Source organism: Trichosurus vulpecula, chromosome 1 (genome assembly GCF_011100635.1).
Source record: "Trichosurus vulpecula isolate mTriVul1 chromosome 1, mTriVul1.pri, whole genome shotgun sequence".
NCBI classification, from domain to species: Eukaryota; Metazoa; Chordata; class Mammalia; order Diprotodontia; family Phalangeridae; genus Trichosurus; species Trichosurus vulpecula.
Genome location: NC_050573.1, coordinates 245,741,357 through 245,762,992, shown reverse-complemented (window position 1 = coordinate 245,762,992; position 21,636 = coordinate 245,741,357). Strand labels below are relative to the sequence as shown.

At 36.2% G+C, this 21,636-nt stretch overlaps 1 protein-coding gene across 1 annotated transcript in view; it reads left to right on the top strand.

Moving 5' to 3' along the window:
* The first annotated feature begins 1,325 nt into the window (after positions 1-1,325).
* ZNF521 (zinc finger protein 521) overlaps positions 1,326-21,636 on the top strand; it is a 310,894-nt gene continuing 290,583 nt past the window's right edge. The window contains exon 1 of the mRNA XM_036746234.1: positions 1,326-1,500. The gene's annotated coding sequence lies outside the window, so the exon portion shown is untranslated. The remainder of the gene's footprint in view (positions 1,501-21,636) is intronic.

Genomic DNA, 21,636 nt, shown 5'->3' with positions numbered 1-21,636 from the left:
GGCTATGAGGAGATTGCATCGACTTCCCCAGAACAACGTTTTGGAAGAGGATTTATTGAGATTTTTGGGAATGTTTGCTGAGAACTTACTAATTATCTCATAATCAAATTGTTAAAAATAATCTAGGCATGATTAAAAATAAACTTGAACTGTGCACGTTCTTTATACTGCTCAATTTCCTATTTAAATAAATATACTGTAACTCTCAAAAATGTAAATACAAAAGTTGCTACTTAGCTTTTACTTAATTCTGAGACACTATTTGTTTATAACTTTGGAGAGTGGTAAAGAAGAAAAAAATAAAATTGCAAATAGTTAAGTCACTGCATTGTATGTCCTAGCATAAATAAATACAAGTTTTTCTGCATATTAGTTATCTGTGAAGGAAAATAGTGTCATGGAAATAGATGGGAATAATATCCTAGAATGAAAAGAAAATGACTTCCATCAACATGTTGAGTACCTATTATGTGCCAGGTGTTGTCTCTGCTTCACTATTCAGATATGTATTTGTGTTACTGACTTTTCAGAGAAAATAAAAATGGTACGGATTATAAAAATATTTAACCAATCCAACAGTAACATTTCTAAATGCAGTGATGGTTGATTATAATTTACTACAGTTTTTTTTTTTACCACCGCTCCCCCCTCCCCTTTTTTTTAACACTGCAAAAGCAAAAGAAACTTGCTAAATGTAGATTCTAGTTTGTGTATGTAAGTACATTTTGTTGTATGGTGGAGTTTATTTTTCTACCACTGTCTAGCAAATAATAGGGTGACTGTGTGTTTTGACCAGTTTATGAGTAAAGGTCAATTTCATGCCTATGGTAATTAGCTGAGTTTATTCTAGGCTTTTGGCTAATTCTGGTAATTTCCCGTGAAACAGTATATTTAAGTGAAAAGTAATTCATTCTTAAGCATGCTGGTTTTTTTCTTTTCATTGGAGACTATTCAATTTTAAAGGTGATTTATTCTTTTTCTTCATGTTTGTAGGTTTAAAAGTGACCAACGTCATTCTGTAGCTCTGGTAGACTTTACTAAATTAACATGGAAGTATGGAAGGGGTGTTTGAATGGGGAAGTGGGAGGCCTGCATGGTAGCGGTGAAAATAAGGTGCTTTTCCAAATCAAGAACAGAAAGAAAAACTTGAGGGGAGAATATTACCTTTGTTTATTTGACAGGAAAACAGACAGTGATCCTGTCCTGTGACAAACCCAAGGCAGATGCCATTTCTGTCCTTTTGGTGCAAGAAAATTAAATACAGTTTTAAAGGAATTCAGTCTTCAACGCTCCAAAGTCACAGACTTACTTTTCTTTCAGACCCCAACTGTAAATTAGAAGACAAGACAGAAGATGGAGATACATTAGATTGTAAGAAAAGGCCAGAAGATGGGGAGGAGTTAGAGGAAGAAGCTGTGCACAGCTGTGACAGCTGCCTCCAGGTGTTTGAGTCGCTGAGCGATATCACAGAACACAAGATTAATCAATGTCAACTGACAGGTAAACAATACTTATCACTTTGTGTCTTCTTAGTCTGTTCTATTTCTGATTTTTCCCGTTCATTCTTTTGTATATTCCGCCCCCGCCGACCCCTGGAGATGTTTTGCTCCCACACTTGAATGCCTTGGTAGGGCTAGTGATATTTAAGGCGTAAGGTGCCCATTTGCGGCAAACTCTAGAGCAAACTTGTCTTTAGACTTTGAGTACATGGAGGGAGTTGTGCAGTTGAAACTCTTGTGTTTAAACTGTATTTCAAGAATCTTCAAGACAAAAGTTGTGTTGTTGCTTTTGTTTTCATATTTGCATCCCAAGTACCCAGATACGTAGAAGGCACTCAATAAATGAAATCAATGATGAGACACTTTTTGGGCTGTGCCTAACTGAAGCCACCTGGAATGTAGGTGCTATACATCTCATTCCAGCAATGCTGCCAGTCAGCCTACCCCAATTACATGGATGTCAACTTTTCTAATAAATTCCAACTTTATCCTCATAATAATTCTGTGAGATAAATAGGTAAAGTATTACTACATTATGTGAGGGAATTGAGGCAAAAACATCCGATGTGTTTATTTGCCCACTTTGGCAGCAGAGCTGGCATTAAAATTCAGGCCTCCTCAACTTGTAGCCCAGTACTTGTTCTAGTGTTTTAAAGTTTCTTTTCTGAAAAGTCTCATAATAATTCACTATGTGGATATTGGTGGGACATGCTACATCATTTCATTTTACTTTTAATATTTGAAGCTGGAAGATAATAAAGATTTTTCCAAGTACCAAACCTCTCTTTGGCTATGGCAGTTATCAGATACAGTCAATAAATACACTGTAGACATTGCCAATACATATTTATTCCATTGACATCATTAAATACATGTCACACAGTGTAATATTTTTAAAAGGTCCTGCTAAATGCATCATGCACTTTTACAGATTCTATTTTTAGTGAAACATTTTGTCCTAAAAAAGTAATTCAATGGTTACTTTGGTCAGATAAATAAAGTCCAGCTTACAGCTACATAATGCTTTATGGTTACAAAGCACTTTGCATACATTGTCTTATTGATTCTCACAGCAATCCTGAGAGACAAATATATATATATTGTTCTTCTTATTTTATGAGGAAATGTGTCTCAGCAGAGTCAAGTGACTTAGCCAAGGTCACACAGCTTAAACTCTAATCTAGATCTCCTAACTTCAAATCCATTTCCCCTGCTACTCTACTTGCAAAGTTGTTTAAATTACTATTAAAGACATGGTAATCTGAAGAGTTGTCCAGGACATGCTGTGGTGGGATATTCCCCTTAGGAAAAAAGATAACATCCTATGATATCAACTTTATATTTTAGAGTAGAGCTGTCCAAAATGCAGCTACAAGCATAGAAATTTACATAAATGCTTTAGTAAATGAAGCTGAGCTACCACAGAGCTCTCACCAGAATGGCAAATCAAAATATATTGTCTGTTGTTTCAATAAAAACCTAAGGTTAGGCAGCCCTGTTTTAGAGGGCAGCCCTAAACCTCTACCTTGATCACTAAATTATCCTTTAAAATGTTTTTATTGAGTGTCTGCTCTGTACCTTCTGTTGTGTTTGGTCCTATTGGTGTAAGATATAGTCCTTATTCCAGACAAGTATAATGATTAAAAACAGTAATTGCCGATTTATTAAATACTTTTGTGCTGTGTAGACTTAGCTTATGCCAAAGATATATTTTGTAAGGGTGTTGGAATAGCCATTCATTAAGATGTCTGATTTTATGCTATTCTTATGGGTTCTTTTAATATACGCATATGTGTAGATGTGTATCTATGTGTTTTCATTAGTACTTTCTTTACTATTGTGGATTGAAATCCCTCTAACGACTTAGTAGATTTTATTATGATTTGCTATGACTAAAACTATTCATCACTTGAACAATTTTCTTCCAAATATAGCTGGAATGGCCCTCAAATGATAGTCTGGTCTCATGTTCAAAGTCTTTGCAGCTTGGTGTGACCTGTCATAGCTCATTCCTCGTTGAACTAGAAGCCTTTACTCTGGTCACCACTTTGCCATAACAGGGCACTGAAATCGTGATGATGATGGTGCTGATGAGAGTCCTCACAAATTAAGCTATTTATTACTGCCTTAGTCCAGGTATAATTCACCATCTTATGCATAAGAATGCCTGTGTTGAACACAGTTCAACATCTTATGCATGAGGATGAAGTGATGTTCAGAATTTGATAGACATTGGTCTACGACTTGAACAAAATGATTGGGGCTAGAGAAAAAGTTTGGGGAGGGGTAGAGAATAGAAATAGACTAGAAGAGGAGGAACAGAATCTGAAGAAAGCAGCTTTGTTTAGGGTCTAAATACTCTCACCCTTTGTCAGCCAAAGGGAAATCTTTGATTAAGTCCAGAAAAGTTTGGGAAAGATTGAAAACCACCTAGAAGCATTTTAATTGCTAAAGAAATATGACTCTTCTCCTTGGTTGAAATGTTTTTGGTGGAAGGTTTGACCTTTCCAATTTTTTCTTTTCCTTTATGTAGGCAGTTAGATTTCCTTAAGCTCACTCCTTCTAACTGACTAAAGTGCTATTTGTGGCCTCATCTGAAACTTATATTTGTTTTTCCTTTTCTTTACATACTCCATTTCTGATTTTTTTTAACCTTTTGCCCCTTTTTATTTTTCATTCTTTGTGATTTTCACAATCATCTTTGCTACTTTTAGTACATACACCAAACACATTGTTTTTTGTGTCTTCTTCCATGTATTTGCAGTCCTTATCATCTAGATTCCTCTAGTGTCCCCTCTCTCTACTCCCTGTCATTTTTATATTCTCTTAATGTTTTCTTCCCTCCTTCCCATGTACTCTCTGATTTCCCCTCTTTGACCTATAACCCTTTCTTACGCCTCTTTCTTCACAGCCAGAACAAGGCATGAAACTTTTTTTCTGAACATTACTTTGAGAAAGTGGGCCATTCTGATAAGGGCCTGACTAACTCTAAGTGTGACTTTAGTGTGGAAATAGCACAGAAAGGCATGTCTGAGCTGTTGCTATTCTCCAGAATGTCGGAAAATTCAGGCATGGTTTTTGGTCTGATGATACTTAATGTTCGTTTCCAGGATGGCTCTGTTATAGGACATATTCCTGAACTCAACCAGACTATTATGCCAGTATAATTCTACTTATTTGTTTATTTTGTGGGTTTTCTTTTCCACCAGAGAATTGAGCCCTTTTTTATAAACTTTTCTCTCTCAGGTAGTCTTAAGAGTAAGCCAATAACTCAAAGAGCCCACCCTGGTGAATGTTTTGCATCAATTGACTGCCTAGGCAGCTGGTGGCGCAGTGAATCTGGAGTAAGGAATTAGAATTGGACTAATTCTTATTGATTAGCACAGCAATCCTGAGAGCCAAATAAATATTGCTATTCTAGGCTCAGAGAAATTAAATGTTCAAATCTGCCCTCAGGCACTTAGGAGCTGTGTGACCCAGGGAACATTACTTAACCTTTGGGTGCCTCTCTGTAAAATGGGTATCATAATAGCAACTATAAAAGGCACTTAATAAATACTTATTTCTTTCCTTCCTCCCTTCCTTCCTTCCTTCCTTCCTTCCTTCCTTCCTTCCTTCCTTCCTTCCTTCGGAGTTCTGTTAAATTCTGGCAGTGCATATAGGAGTTGGTCTGGAGCACCCCAGGTATTGGGGAACAGGTTAAATCTGAAGCAGATCCTGGTTCCAGGTTATCTCCATTATGAAGGACTCTTGGAAGTACTGGATGTTGTCACTCCCGCATTCAAATCTTTAGAGTTCACTGAGGAGTCCTGATGTGCTCTGGAATGAACCTAGTTTTCTAATTGATCCCAGAATCCTCCTTTTAGTCCTCAGTAAGTAAGATACTTAATACCTGGGTCTGGGTAATATGTTCAGGAATTGGTTAGAAGGAGAAGAACAGTAGAAAATGGTATCTCACATTTCTATAGTGCCTGACAACAATCCTGTCTTCACAATAATCCATTTTACAGTTGAGTCAACGGAGACTCACCTGGGTTAATTATCACCTTGTTCTTACAAACCTGATAGGCAATTTTACCTCTGGCCTAGCTTAAGGGATGTCTGGTCTTATGGAATATTCAAGTTAGAAAGGATCCCCAAAATCATCTAATCCAAATGCCTCATTTTACAGGTAAGAAAAGTAAGACATGTTATGGTTACATGACTTGCTCTTATGTCAGAGCAAGCTATAGCTTAAACGCAGGCTCTTTCTCTCAAATTCCAGGGTTCTTTCTTTCGCTCCACCACATTGATTCTCACTGCACTGAAGATGGGAGACCTGGGTCTTGGTCATAGCTTTGTCACTAACATATTGTATGACTTCAGGCAAGAATAGTAATTAACTTTCATGTAGCAATTTAGGGTTTGCCAAGCACTTTCATGAAAGACACTCTTTTTTGAGGCTTACAAAAACGCTGTGGTGTAGATGCTAGTACTGCTCCTTTCCCTCTCCCCCATTTGAATTTCATATACTTTAGATGACTTTCCCATAGTCACCCAATTAGAAAGGCGTCAAGGTAGGAATTAAATCAGTCTCTCCTGAGTCCAGGGCCAAGCTATGTTTGCTACACTAACCATTCCATCCCTCACTTTCTTTTTTGCAAAATGTGGCAGTTGGATTAGATGATTCCTAAGGTCCCTTCTATCCCTAAGAGTCCATAAGAACAGGCATCTTTTGAGGTAGACTGGAATTAAAATAACTAAATTGAGCTTTTGGATTTGGAGGGACGGGATGATATTCATACAGGTGAGTTCTGCTCTTTTACAGGCCAATGATACAGTATCTCTCTGGTCTCCTCTGCGTTATGGGCAAATAAATTCTGTGTCATGATTGCCTAGGGGGTGAGGGGGAAAGGTGCATGGTAGAAATAAAATAATAGTATTCAGAATGTAGCAGTAGATGGAAATCACCTGTATTTCTTTACCAGTTTTGCTCTCTTGCACCAAAAGGGCCAAGAAGGCAGGGAAACGAGCACGCTAATGCTTTGGGGCTTTTGGATACAGAAGACACATTATCAAAATATATATTTAAAGAAGAAAAAACATAGAGAACCTCTCATTTTACTAATCCACAAACCCTATCATTTCTTGCCAATCCTTGTAGGGGGTGAGGAGGGCGGGAAGCTGGAAGGGTCTCATCACACTTCTCAGCAAAGATTTAATAGCAGGGTGCTGTGGTGAGGGCTGAGATTACTAAGGCTTCATTACATTTACACAATAGACTGTGAACTAGCACTGTAAATCATCAAAATGAAGCTACCCCTACCAGGATACATGTCTAATAGTTTATTTGGTTACGTTGCACATTTCTTCTTTTGAGTCTTTTTCCCTTTCTATGTTGCAAAAATCTGATCATTCGTAAAAGATGCGTTCAAATTGTTAGTGTGACAAGCTTGGGCATTGAATATGGAAAGGAGTTCGTATTCTTTTGTCCAAATGCATACACTTGCAAAGATGTTGTTGATGGGGGACGCTGAGAGGTACAGCAGACCGATATTGATATGAAGAGATTTATTGCATGTGTAACGGTACAATTATCAACAAGTGGGACTGTAGGTAGTTGGTTCTTGAATCAGTCAACAAGCATACAGTAAGGGCATACTATGTGCCAGGCACTATATAACTTTGAGCATAATGACTCAGACCACTATATGGATGCTTTCTGCAGAGTACATGACATTACATGCTCTTTGCAGTTATGAAAATTCTTTTATGTTTTGTGCAAATTGTAGTCAATTGAAAATTGTAGTCAACTGCCAAAGAACCAGTAAAAATAGAATACTTTTTATACAGTCCTGTTAAATTAAGAACAGGGTGCCTCTACTTAGAAACCAACAGATCAAGGACCCTAAAATAGAACCTGAAGTTCTGGGGCACACTCAAATGTATTTTCATCATTATGAGGACTTATATTTGACAATTGTTTTCCAAATTCCCTTCCCCAAGCTCTCTTAATTCTTGTGTCTTCCTTCAATTATTTCTTCCTTATCTTCTATAGTGCTTGCTGTGTATGTGTGTGTATGTGTGTGGTGTGTGTGTGCATATGCATGTTTGTTTGCATGTTGTCTCCTCCATTAGATTGTAAGATCCCTGAAGTCAGGGGCTATCTTTTACTACTTTTTGTATCCCCAGAGCTTAGCACAATGACTGGCACATAGTAGGCAATTAATAAATGTTGTTGAAATCCACAGTTTGTTTAAATTACATGAAAAGAATGTAGTATCCTTTGAGATGGAAGTTAATAAAACATAAAGGACCAGCAGTGATTATTCCTTTTTTTAATCTCTCGAAATTCTGGTTTTTTTTTTTTGTTTTTTTTTTTTACTATTAGAATCTTAGCTCAACACTTCTATTATTGTTTTTTCCTTCCGAGAAAAAAAAATGAGTCAAGTAAATACTGAAAAGTTCTGTTTAGAGATTTCAATTCATCTGCAGACTGGCACTCAGTTCTTTCTTGAAAGAATGTCCACATCAGAACTCCCTTCTGGTGTTAGTTTTCAAGAATGAGGTGGGTCTGAATATGTCAGTTTAGTACTCTGTTAGTGCTCTGAATCTGTTCACGTTCATATTTATGTAAGGAAAGGAAAAGTGATTATTCACAATTGCTTCTAACCTTTCGACTGTTGGCTGAGTGAATTTCTCTTTCCTGTTTTGGAGGAGGGATCATTTGAGTCTTACTCTGTTGTGAATACTTAGTAGTTTTCAAGTTTCCAACTTCATAATAGTAATTTTTATATTGAGATTCAGCCCATAACTCTTCTCTTAATGTTCTTGATATTAAATTATCTATAAAATAAGGTGTCTGTATAAAAGCAACACATTTTTGTGCCTGTTAATTGTTCAGAATTTCTACCTGTTCTTGAGTTTAGGAAGCTAGAATTTATTAAAGGAATCTATTAAAAGCTCATCTATCTATCTGTCTATCTGTCTGTCTGTCTGCCTGTCTGTCTGCCTGTCTGCCTGCCTGCCTGTCTGTCTGTCTATCCATCCATCCATCCATCCATCTGCATTCACTTTCTATGTAATGGATGATGCTATATTAAATATGTAACTTGAAAACTCTGATTTCAGGAGAAGCAGGTTTTATGCACAATTTTGTCACTACAGCATGTAAGTTTTTAATTTATGTTTTCAGTTAAAAAATAACTGGTAGATCTCTATTTAGTTATCATTCTTTGGGAAAGTTTTAAAAACGATATTACTGTGGGATAGACTCTCTCTCAGAATCCTTATTAAGAAACTTCTCCATTCAATTTAATTTTTATAACAAATGAATTAGATGGAGAATTCCACGAATCAGTGATATAATCATTCAAATTACTTTCTGTACTTTATATTTAAAATTTGTTTTAATTGCCATCTTCAAATAGTAAAATAGAAATTAGAGAAAATGAACACTATTAATTTGTGTATAAGTTAAGATTACAGGTTTGATTATCTATGGTATAATGTATTTAAATGAATCTTTATCTCATTCTTTGTTTTTAATATTGTAATGGTAATAGTCTAATGCTTGGCTTTCTTTTCATTCTACCCCACCCACAACACCCAACCCCACCACAGTGATTGTAACTGGAGTATAGGGTTACAGATCTAAACCTAGAAGAGACTTTAGAGTTATTTAGTCTTAGCCCTTCATTTTACAGATAAAAAAGTTGAGGCCTACAGAAATTAAGTGATATGTGACTAATTGCAGAGCTGGGATTAGTTCAGTATTCTTTCCCCTGGACCGTGATGCGTCCAGTCTCTATATCTTTTACCTGTCAGTGATGGTGTTGAAAGCAGTCTCTTTGTCCCCATGTCAATTCGCAAACATTTATACATTTAAGACTTAATTGATTATTAATTATGTATAGGTGATATACCTTTTTGATATAATGAAACAAACAAAAACATGCTTCCTTGATGCTAAAACCTGTAAAGTTATCCCATATGCTGGTAGCATGTCCTTTCGTTGGTACGTGATTCTATGCATATGACAGCTCTGACACATTTGTCCTTTTAAATACGAAATTCAGCACAATAATAGCGAGCTAATTACGATATTACACTACAAAACTTGAAATGATGAGATAATTGTAATATTTGTGGCAAACTTGGTTATGTTTCAAAATAACTAATTGTTAAAGAAATCTATTAAAAGTGCCCTGTTTCCACATCTTTTCTTTTGTGCTAAATGACAGGGGATGTTATCTTTGGGGAATGGTCCTGGTGTCACAGAGATCTATGACCTCTTAATAGGCATCTGGAGGAGAAGATGGGAATCATTCTACAAAGTGCCCTCAGGACTTAGTCCCTTTAAACTTCAAGGAACAGGACTGGAACTCTTCAACTTTTCCTTTCTTTTAGCTTTACCTTCAGGGGGAAATTGATCGATTAGAGGTGATTATTCCACAAACTCTGAGCCCTCTCTCCTTCTGTGTTGCCAGAGTAGCTTCTCAAAGTTTAAAGAGATTTTCTCCTGGGTAAATGAATTCAAGTAGATTATTAGGATAGAAATCTTTGAGCACATATTAAAAGTGCCAAAAATGAATTGGGACCTGAAAGAATAGTTGGAACAAAAAGTTCATAGGAACCTATAATTACATTTGTATCATTATAATTTTTCATCAGTTTGAAAAATTCCTCTGTTTTTAATATTTTCAGTGAACATGTAGATGGTGGAATAAAGTTATAACGGCCCTTGAAGTTAAGGAAATGGTAATATTATTCTTTTATTTGAGACAGATGTGCTAAGTAATGAGTGAAAAACATTCCCTCAACAGATCCGAAAAGCAGCCTATATACCTGTATATATGTTTTTTTTCTTCAAATAACTGATACGTATCTGTAAAAGAAAGGAGCTAAACGAGATAATCTCAAAGCTCTCTGCCTGTCATAATGCAGTATGATTCTAAATTTTACCAACAGGAAAGTTTTATCTTCTTTATCCTGTTGTTGAATAGGAAAAACATTTTAAATGTAATCTTATCCTTGCAAAACATTTGCTTTCATGGCAAACTTGGAATTAATTTAGAATTATATTTCATTTAAAGTCCCTAGAATGTCAATTTAATTTTCTTATTTATTTATTTTTTAATTCATTTCTTAGAATCTACCTATTACACTCGAGGTACAGTATTAGCTCCCCCTGGTGACTAAATTAAAACATCAGAAAACCCATGGATAGAAAAAGAGGAACATAGTGATTAGTCATGGTAACTTAAATAGCTAAATAAATAATTATTCCGTAAGTATGATGATATATAAATATATATGCGCGTATATGTAAGTATATACACACACACACATCAAACAGTAAAAATATCTAATATGTGAAATTTCATTCTCCTTTTTTGATAGTAGTGAGTACTACCCCTTCTTTTTGCAGAGACTTCCTTGAGTGACATTTATTTTAATGATAAGATGAGAATCAGCTGACTTGGGAAGAAAGGCTATATAGTAGAGGCAGGCATACTTAGTTTTCAAATGCATAGTTTTAGGTGGCAAATGAAGAAGCAGAGGAGAAAAAGCAAAGGGAAAGCACACATTTATTTCTGTGCCTCCTAGAAATTAGTTTATATACTTAAATTGATCTATGATTTCTTTGACATGGTACTTAATTCATTGATGCATATTTTACAACTCTTTTAATGCCTCTTCATTCTGAATGATTTTAATCCATGCCTTTCCATGAATTCCACATAGAGGATCTATCTAGAACATTGAAGGCATTTTTTTTAAGTCTCAAGGGTGCCAATGCAATAATACTCGGCCTTTGCCTCTGCCATCTTTCATTATTTTACGTGGAGGTCTCCTTCCTTTTCTGGCCATACATATCCTGCTATGAGAATATGCCACTGTCTACTTGTACCTCTCACATATCATTCCATTGCCTTTTTAGGTTACCTGTAATTTTGATTCTTTACTCAGAAAGTCAACAGTCATTTAATAAACATTTATAATGTGCTAGGCACTGTGTTAAACACTGGGGAGATAAAGAAGTTGAAAACAGTTTCTCCTCTCAAGGAACTTACTTTCTAATGTGGGAGATAATGTGTAAATAGCTAGTTTCATACAAGATACATACATACATATATATGCATTCATAGAATAGATGGAAGAGAATTTTGGAGGTAGGGTAATCTCATAGTAACAGTGGGAAAATATTGGTATTAAGGAGATGAACCTAGTGAGAGTAAACAATTTGCTTTCATTTAAAGCAGCAGTTTGTAATCTATTTTTTTTTTGGTGGGGGGAAGCATCATAGAGGATCTCCTTGGCAGTCTGGTGTAGCCTATGGACCCTTTGCTTAGAAAAATGTTTTTAAATGCATAAAATAAAAAAAACCTGATGATTACAAAGAATAACAATTATAATTAAATAGTTATCTAAGTATCTTTAAAGACAAATTTTTGGACTCCAGGTTAAAAACCACCGATTTGAAGGCAAGATGCTTTAGGAGATCTGAATTCAAATCTTGGTTCTGATACTTTCTAGATGTGTGCTTTGTATAATTCACTTAACCTCCCTAAGGCTCAATTTTCTCATCTATAAAATTTGGATAATAGTTCCATACTTGCAATGCCTACCTCACTGGGATTGTAAACCTTGAAACACTATATAAATGAGACTCATCCTTATCATCATCATGGACAGCACTGTTCAATTTCCCAAATATAATCCAACCTAATCACATCCTTCTACCCAACTCCACATCCGGTTCTCTCTCGATTTGTACATATTGGTGGACTAAATTGTTATTTTTCCAAGTCAATCACATGCCATAGTCTGGGCAATATCCTTTTTTAAAAATTACCGTTTTTCCCCCTACGGTGTTTTGTTGTAGTTATCTTTTTTGCATCGCTGTTTATTTTACTAAATGAACTTTGGATTCTAAATTCTGTACACAACTGTGAATGATTCCCTTTCTCTCTCCTTTTTTAAAGATTATTTAATAATACATTTTTCTGGCTTGATTTTAAAGCTTTTAAGTTCACTGTCTTTGAAGGTGCTCTTTGTTTAATTTTTTCTTTTAAAATCTTGGTCACATAGTTAATGATTTTACTTCTTAATTGTCTTGACCATCTAGACTACTTGCATCTTACCAATCTTTTGTATAGGTCATCAGAATGGGAGTGTTGACTAGAATGTTATTCATTAAGGGAGGATTAGTATGAGGTTTAGTGTTGTAGACATTCTTTGTATATTCCAAAGGGAGGATGGAAAAATCTTATCTAGGATCTTATATATTAGTTTCTTCTTTGCTGTTCTAATTCTCCCAAACAAGTACTTTTGCTGCTTTCTCCTTTCTTACACTTTTCTTTTGGAGTTTATTTATTTTATAGTCAGTGTCAGTGATTTGTTCTCGCTTTTCTTCACCAGTATTTCCTTTCTTCTCATTATGGGGGGTGGGGGTGGGCATTGGCCTTCTTTCTTCTCATTGCTCTTCTTTTATCTTCAGAAATCTATATGGAGATCTTCCTAGAGCAGTTGATAGTACTTCCTCATTTAGCCTAAAATAATTGCTAGTCAGCAATACAAGGACCACAAGTGTGTTTCTATTAAGTCATTGGACTAACTGAAAGCCCCTTATAGTTCATTCATTCTATTGCTGGCATGAATAACAGTGGGCTATGATTGGTCTTGAACTCTGCACATTGCCAATTTGCATCTTAGAGCAATGGGTCAGCTTGCTGCTAGCCACCCAGCTCCAACCCAATCAGATGATTTTTTTCCTGCTAAAAATCAATTTAAAAAATTGACAATATTTATTAACAACACAGATATATTTATGCTTATTCATAACGTATTGAAATTTGGCTTTACGTGATGAGCAAGCGTAAGGCAGCTAGGCTATGCAGTGAATAGAGTACTGGGCCTAGAGTCAGGAATACCCGAATTCAAACCCAGCCTCATACACTTACTAGCTGTGCGACTTTGGGCAAGTCACTTAACCCAGCTTGCCTCAGTTTCCTCAACTGTAAAATGGAAGTAATAACAGCACTGACCTCGCAGGGTTGTGGTAAGGATCCACTTACATAGTATTTGTAAAAAGCACTTAGCACAGTGCCTAGCACATAGTAGGTGCTATATAAAAATACTTCTCCCTTCCCCCATTTGATCAACATAATTACTCAGCACCTACTATGTGCCATAAACTCTTCTAGACTCTTGGGATTAAAAAAATAAGAACCTAACTCCAAGAACCTTACATTCTTTAATGAGGTTTTTTCTCCAAGAAAACTTCCAGAGATTCTAAAATGAATAGCAGCCCACTGCAATGCCCTGGCCACCTCTCCATCATTCATCCTGCTTCTCTTTCCCACTGTTTATGCGTTTCTATCCACTGTCCCTTCGTAGGTCACCTTGGAGGCTTTTGTTTCTTTGGTGGGATGTATCTATTCTTGTCCTATCTTGCCCTCTGAAAATACTCCCGTTCCCCAGAGTAGTACCTTTGAAAACCTTAGCTTCTGGGTATCGTGTTGCCTGGCACAGGAGTTAGAAATGATACTTTGCAAATCTGCTTTTATAAAAGCAAGGTCTGTGGAGTCACCAGCAAAGGCTAAGGAAGGTTCCCGTAAAGATTGAGAGTTTTGACATATGGAAATGATTATAAATCACCTGTCTATGTTGATTGGATAATTATAAGGAGTCCCATCAAAGCAATCCTATGAGGTAGGGACAACATATTATCATTCACATTTTACAGATGAGGAAGCTGAGGCTAAGAGGGTTTAATGGCTTCCTGTCCATGGTCACATGGATAGGAAGTATTTGAGCCTAGGATTTTACCTCAGGTCTCCTGACTCCAAATTCAATAATATTTCATGCTTCTCTGAAATCCTTACAAATGGAAGCTAACAAGGGCTTGGTCATTCCACAGACACAGATCGAGTTGTTTCCAGAAGAAATGTTGTCAAAGGATTATTGCTGTAGAGAAACTCATCACCACCAAAGACTTTTGTCTTTCTAACAATGTAAAAGAAGATATCTAATTTCAACTCAATCTGAGAATTTACAATTTTTATATTCTAAAATTTTCTTTATTTTTGCTGAAAGGACTTGGACTGATTTCAGACTTAACCATTTTCAATCTCTTCCCTTAATATTATTTTCATTAAAGTTCTATTAACTTTTTAATGAGTGTGATTAAACAGTAGTAATTAATTCTTACAAAAAAGAGAACGGGTGTAAGAATGGAGAAAATTCCATGAATCCTAAAGAGAAACAACTTGAAAAAATAGTTCAGTTATGGAGAGATGGCAGAGGTCTAAAAATGACCCCATTAGCAAGAACACATATGGACCAGATACTATCTTTGGATAGCTTCACAGAATTCCCTTTGGATTCAGTAGAGTGGGCATAACTAAGCGGTTGGCCTTCAGTGTTTAACCGTATACACTTGGCCTTAACTTTCCCCTTTTTAGAGTTCACAAGGGAGCACTTAATTGATATTAGGAAGAACAGGACAAATGGGAGAAACAAGAATTGGGGGCTAGAGTATTGTCCTAGTTCTATTTAATTATGCTTCTTTATCACCTTTTTCAGCTGTGGCTACATTTTTAGATTTATATAGGACAAGAAAAATCAGATTCTGGGAGGAAAGGAGAATAGCCATATTTCTGGGTAACAATGGTATTTTAAAGCCAACACAACCACATTATTAAAAATTTAGAATTTGAAATCAGCTTTAATCCTACTCTCTAACATATGTATTTTGTGACATTGTCTTTCAATGCATAGTTATATAAAGGATACTACTTAAAAAGCAATTATATCACAGCTAAGGATTGTTTATTTAGGGGTACTGAATTTCTCCATGCAATTTTTTAGCACAGTGATTTCATGACACCCCAAGGTGTCTTCTGCTGCCTCAAGGGTTATACTGAAAGTCTTAAAAAATTCTCAAAAATATTAATTCAAATTTCCTTTAATTTTTTAAAAATACTTGTTATTCTATCACATTCTAAAGGAGTGCAGTGATGTGATGAAATTGAACAGAAAATGATAAAGTATCAGGGAATCAGGGAAAGATTCAGAAAATCATCCTGGATTCAGGTGAATCAAAGTACATGTGAGAGTCTTAGAAGACTATTAACTATTGAAATACAATAAAATTTAATGTTTTTGTGCTAAAAGTAATCAAAAGAATTAGCTGGCTATATTTATACTAATGATATAATATGACATACTAAATATTTGTGTAAGGTTTTTAATAATATGTTGCAAATACCTCTGTTTTGCACTTCAAACCACTCACAATCATTTTCTAAACTATCTTTCTTATTGGTTTCATATTACTCCCCTTCACACACTCTATATTTCAACCAAGGTAACATACTCGGTATTTTTTTTCTCCCCACCTTCTGCTGTTTCTGACTTTACCTCTACCTTACACTCTCTAGGTCCCATTAGGACTCAGCTCAAGTGCCATTCTGTATATGAGGTTTTTCTACTTGTTAGAACTCTCTATTCGTCCCTCTACTTGTTAGGGCTCTGCCCATTAAATTACTCTGTATTTGCTTTGCCTGTATTTTCCAATTTATTTATCTGTTTACATCTTGTTTTCCTCTAATAGAAGGCCTGTTGAGGGCAGGGTCTCTTTTGATTTTGTTTTTTTATACTCAGAGCCTAGCGCAGTGCATAGCACATGGGTAGCATTTAATAAATTATTGCTGAATTGGCTTATATAATGTGTAAAATGTGGCAAAATACACACTCATTTGACAAGTATTTATTATGTCCCTACCATGTGCTTAGTCCTTTGAAAGATACTGATGGGATTCACTTGAATGTAGGGCATGGGCCCCTCTCTCCAGGAACTTAACTGTCCACTTGAGGAGACAATGCATATACATAATTAAATAGTTGTTCCAGGGCAAGACAGGGTGAGACTAAAAGCCAGAATGTGTCAAGGAAAATTAATTCTGTAAGAGGTTGAAAAAAGAGGAGGTTAACAGGGGCTAAGGTGGTCAGCAAAGGCATCCTGGAGGTGTTCAGGCTTGAGCTGGACTCTGACAAATGAAAACAGGTAACTTTTTGGAAAAGCACAGGACATCAAGAAGGGTATTACACCAGTGGGAGCATAAGCAGAATCTTGGGGAAAAAAATTCTGAATTATCATCCAGAAAAGGAGTTCCTCATGTGTACTATTGTGAGGTACAGTAACAAAGTCATACATCCAGAGCATAAGGAAATGAAGACAGGCCACTGTGCATGCAGTGTGTATTTTGTATGTGCACAGAACAAAGTAAGTATGCAGCCAGGGTATAGTTGGGGGGAAACCTTCTCCCCAGGTTAAGTTGTTCAGGAAAACAAAGAAAGTTGTGATTCCTCTGAAGAGAAGGTAAGAATCAAGCAGGGTGGATCCGATAGCTCTACTGCCAAGAAATGGGAGATAGGTTTGGGGAGCTAATTTTTGCAAATAAGCAAGCAAATGAATAAGTATACATACATTTATATACGAATACATATGTGTGTATATGCACACACGCACACATATACATAATATAGCAAGTACATGTATTTGTATATAAGCGTGTGTATATATATGCACATATAATACCTATAGGGAAAACTAAAATATATACCTGTATGAATATATATACACACATAAACATGTATGTGTACACACATATACACATGCCTATAATCCAATAGTATGTGTGTATATGGATATATGTGTATGTGTGTGTATATATGTGTGTATATATATATATATATATATATATATATATATGCATGTATATATATAACAAACCTATAGGGAAAAAACAAAACGTTAAAACAGGATGTAGTCTGCTTGTCTGGCTAGCCCACTAACAATGCCCAGTACTTTTCAAAGAAGTGTGAAAAAGTAAAGGAAGTATGTGAGTTAATCTAAAACTAAGATAATTTAAATAAAGTTATTATTGAGATAATAAAACATGCCAATGTTTTTTTGGAATGAGAAATTGTAGAAAATGTCACATTGAGCCCATTTCCCAGTGTCTACACTATTTAGTTAACACCTTTTGACCTTTGACCTTAATATTTGTTATCAAAATGTTATAGATTCTTCTTAAACTTAATTTTCATCTTAAGTTTTATCCTTGTTACATTATGAGTCTTTGGTGCTTTATAAAATTTAAATAAGCACTACTATTAATAGTTTTAATAAAAAAAGTATTATTGCTACTTACACTTTATATTTCCATGGTGATTGATACTCATTAATTAGTTAATCCTCTCACTGTGCTTGTGAGGTAACTCAATATTATCAACATTATAAAGATGAAGAAATTGGGAAATCAAGAACTGAACTGGCTTTGGACCTCTGGCTTGTTTTATACTTATTTATTCAAGAGTGGTAGCATTAACCAGCATATATGAGTCGATTGTAATCTTTGTAGCTTATGGGCCTCTTTACATCCACTCCCCCAGTTTTAAAGTCACACTGAACCTGGATCTTCCAAGTCAACAGAAATAGAACTGAACTCTTTTTGGTTCTAGGTAGATAGCTGGATCAACAACTATATATAGTATTTTATATTATTAATGACTTTACCATTCCTTGGTTGGGAGTTCGTTGTTTTGTAGTTCGTTGTTATTTGGTGTACAAAAACACCAAATATTTCATACGGGGCAGCTTTTTTGTGGTACTTTTACCACACTCTCCAAAATTTTAGTCATAGGTTTTCCATCTAGAAACATTTTGTATTGGATGAAAGATAGTATCTAAAGTCTCTATGACTTTTGGATTTAGGCTATTTTGATATCTAGCCTTTGGTTTTGATGTGTCAGTAATTTCAGGAGAAAAATGGAGATGCGTCTTTATCAGCCCATAAATGCTTTAACATGTCCAAGTTAGGCATATTATTGACTGACCTCCTTAGGGAATTTTTTTCTGGAACATGACATTGCTCATATAATTTCTGTGTACCTAGCCATGTCATATTTTGCCCCAGGAATTGTACTACTGAAAAAAATTGTTAACTATGCATCACTCTATGTGATGGGACATATAGGTCAAGAAAATGAAAAGCTTGCCGCATTCCTGCCTTTTAGATGTGACATATCACCTAGGCATTTGCCTGCCACTGTTAGCTTGTGACATGGCATTGCCCAGGCAGTCTGCCATAGGTAAACAGCTGGTGTGTGACATGCATTCTCCTTCATTGATATGCATATCACATGCTATAAAATGCTGCAAAACCCCCTTTTCCTCTCTTTCTCCTTCCTTCTTTCAAGCTTTCTCACCTCATCTGTAGAGAAATGGACAGTGCAGAAAGGATTTAACTCACCTGACTGCACAAAAGAGTAGTCCTAGGTATTTCTCAGAACTCCAAGGTGACCCAACCAATGATCATTTAACAGACTCTTACCAGAGAGCAGAATCATGGCCCCTCTGGACTGGAAGGGGCCTTGGAAGCCATCTAGTCTAATCTCTGCCTAATGGGAATTAACCATTACTCTTCCTTAAAGGAATGGTTTAACGGATGGAATACTGAATTTGGAGTCAGGAAGACTCTAGGACTGAGTTCATATCCTGCCTCAGACACCCACAGATTAGCTTTGTGACCCTGGGCAAGTCTCTTCACCTCTCCTGGTCTCAGTCTCCTCATCTGTAAAGCAAAAGTAATAGCATCTATCTTACAGGATTGTTTTGAGGATCAAATGAGGTGACATATGTAAAGCTCTTTGCAAACCTTAAACTGCTATGTAAATATTAGCTTTAATAATAACATGGTAATAATGATGATGGTGTCTTCACCCATAGACCTCCAGTGAGGGTGAACCAACCACCTCCTGTGGCAAGCTAGTACAACACAATGAAAAGAACAAAGGATTTGGTTATCCTTATATCCTTATCATCAAAGTAGCCTTAGGCAAACCACTTAATCTCTTTGGGCCTCTGTTTCTGTGTGTGGAGCAAAGCCTCTAGGTTTACTCTCTGAGTACCTACTCTCCCTGGAAGGTTGAGTCCTTAGAGAGTTTTAGCTGCTACTCCCTTTAGAGTTCTGAGGGGTTATGGATTCTCTCTTTTGTGTTGTTGCTCATGAGCCCCTGTCCAGAGCATCCCCCAATATCTCTCTAATATCAATTGCCAATTCTGCAAGTACTTCCTTAATACAAGTACCTGTAGAGTGGAGGTGGAAGTAGGCTTCAGTTTGGAGAACACATGTGACTAAGTGGTAGCTCACAGGCTGATACGCCATCAGCCACTGCTGAGATGAGAGCCATTCTTCTTCCGAGGACACTGCTGGGATATTGATGAAAAGTCCAGATCATCTGAGCTTTCAAAGTTCATAAGATGCCAGTAGACTCTCTCCTCCCAACTGCCCCTGCCGCCCAACCAACAATGCCCTTTTTAAGAGTTTGGTTAGAACTTCTCTGCTACCATGGGAATTTCCAAGTTCTGAACTATCTTGCTGTTTTTATGTGAACCTCATATATTTGCTTTCATCCAATGGCTCATAAGCTTTTCCCTCTTCCTTAGATTTAGTGTTCTTCCCTAGTTGATGTCTTTGAGTCAGTAAAGATGTCTTGTTCATACTGATTTCATACCTTTGATTGATTGATTAGTTCTTTGAGAAGTATGGTCCATTGATATTATTGATGTGGGGGTATGGAACACCCCTCTTGTATCTGTAAAATGGCAATTTATAATGGTTGATCACTAAGGTCCCTTTCACTTCTAATTCTGTTATTCTATGGGAAGCCTTTAATTTTTCAAATTTAATTTGGTTTTAGTACCAGACATGATTTCATTAATATGGGCTTCTCCTTGTACAGCAGGAAAACTTAAACTATCTATCTGCCTATCTATCTATCCATCTATCTCTCTGTTTGTCCATCCATCCATCCGTCCATTTGTCTTTCTGTCTGTCTATCTATATCATCTATCTCTTTTTATTTTTATTTGTTCATTCATTTACTTATTTATCTATAAATCTATTTTTTTTATGTTTGCACCATAGACCCCTTTGATAGACTTGTGAAACCTATGGATCTCTTCTCAGAGTAACACTTTAAAATGCATGAAATAAAATACGTAGGCTGATAAAAGAAACTAAAGAAATTTAAAGATCTATCAAAATATTTTTTAAGTTTATGGGCCCCCCTATTTTAAGAACTCCTCCTGTAGAAGAATTTCTTCTACCAAAGCAGACCAATAACTTCTCTGAAACCTAGAGTCTTAGAGAGCTTCCTGGACATTGAGAGCAGAGGGAATTTACGTAGGGTCTTACACTCAGGGTGGAATGGAGGCCAGACTTGAACCTAGGTCTTTTTCAGTACAAGGACAATTCTGTAGCCACTGCATCATGTTGCCTTTTGACAGCTTTAATTTTTAGGAAGCTTATCCTTAATGTGAAGCCAAAATCTGTAGCTCTGTAACTTTGAACCATTGCTCCTCATTCAGTTATCTCAGGCCAAGTCCAGTCTCTTTCCCACATGATCTTCCTTAGAATATCTGAAAACAACTATTCTGCTTCTTGTAAGTCTCACCTAAAATCCCCAGTTCCTTTAACTGGTTTTTGTATTTCATGGTTTCTGGTCTTTTCTTTTCCTTCCTTCCTTCCTACCTATTATCATTAACCCTCTCTAGACATGGTCCAGGTTGTTCATTTCATTCCTAAAATACAGAACCTGCAAGTGAACCCAGTAATCTGGATATGGTGTGACGAGGACAGTGTACAGTGGGACCGTCACATCCCTTGTTCTAGATACTTCATTTCTGTTGATGCAGACTGACTGCTTTCTCCTTCTTGGATGGCTCACCATTGACACATGTTGAACTTGTAGTCTGTTAAAAGCTCAAGATGCTTTTTCATGGAAACCGATGCTTTGGCCATACTTTCTCCTCCTGACCTTATATGAGTTTATGTTTTTAAGCTCTTTACATTTATACCTATTGAATTTTAGCCCATCAAATTTGGTTTATTATTCTCCTCTGTTGAGAACTTTTTGGATTCTGACTTTGCTGATCAACTTGTTAGCTAGCTAGCTATTCCCCAGCTCTGTGTCATATGTAAATTTAATAAGAAATCCATCAAAGTAATTGATAAAAAATGTTGAATAATGTAGGGCCAAAAACAGATCCATAGAGTACTCCACTGGAGACCTGCCTCTGAAT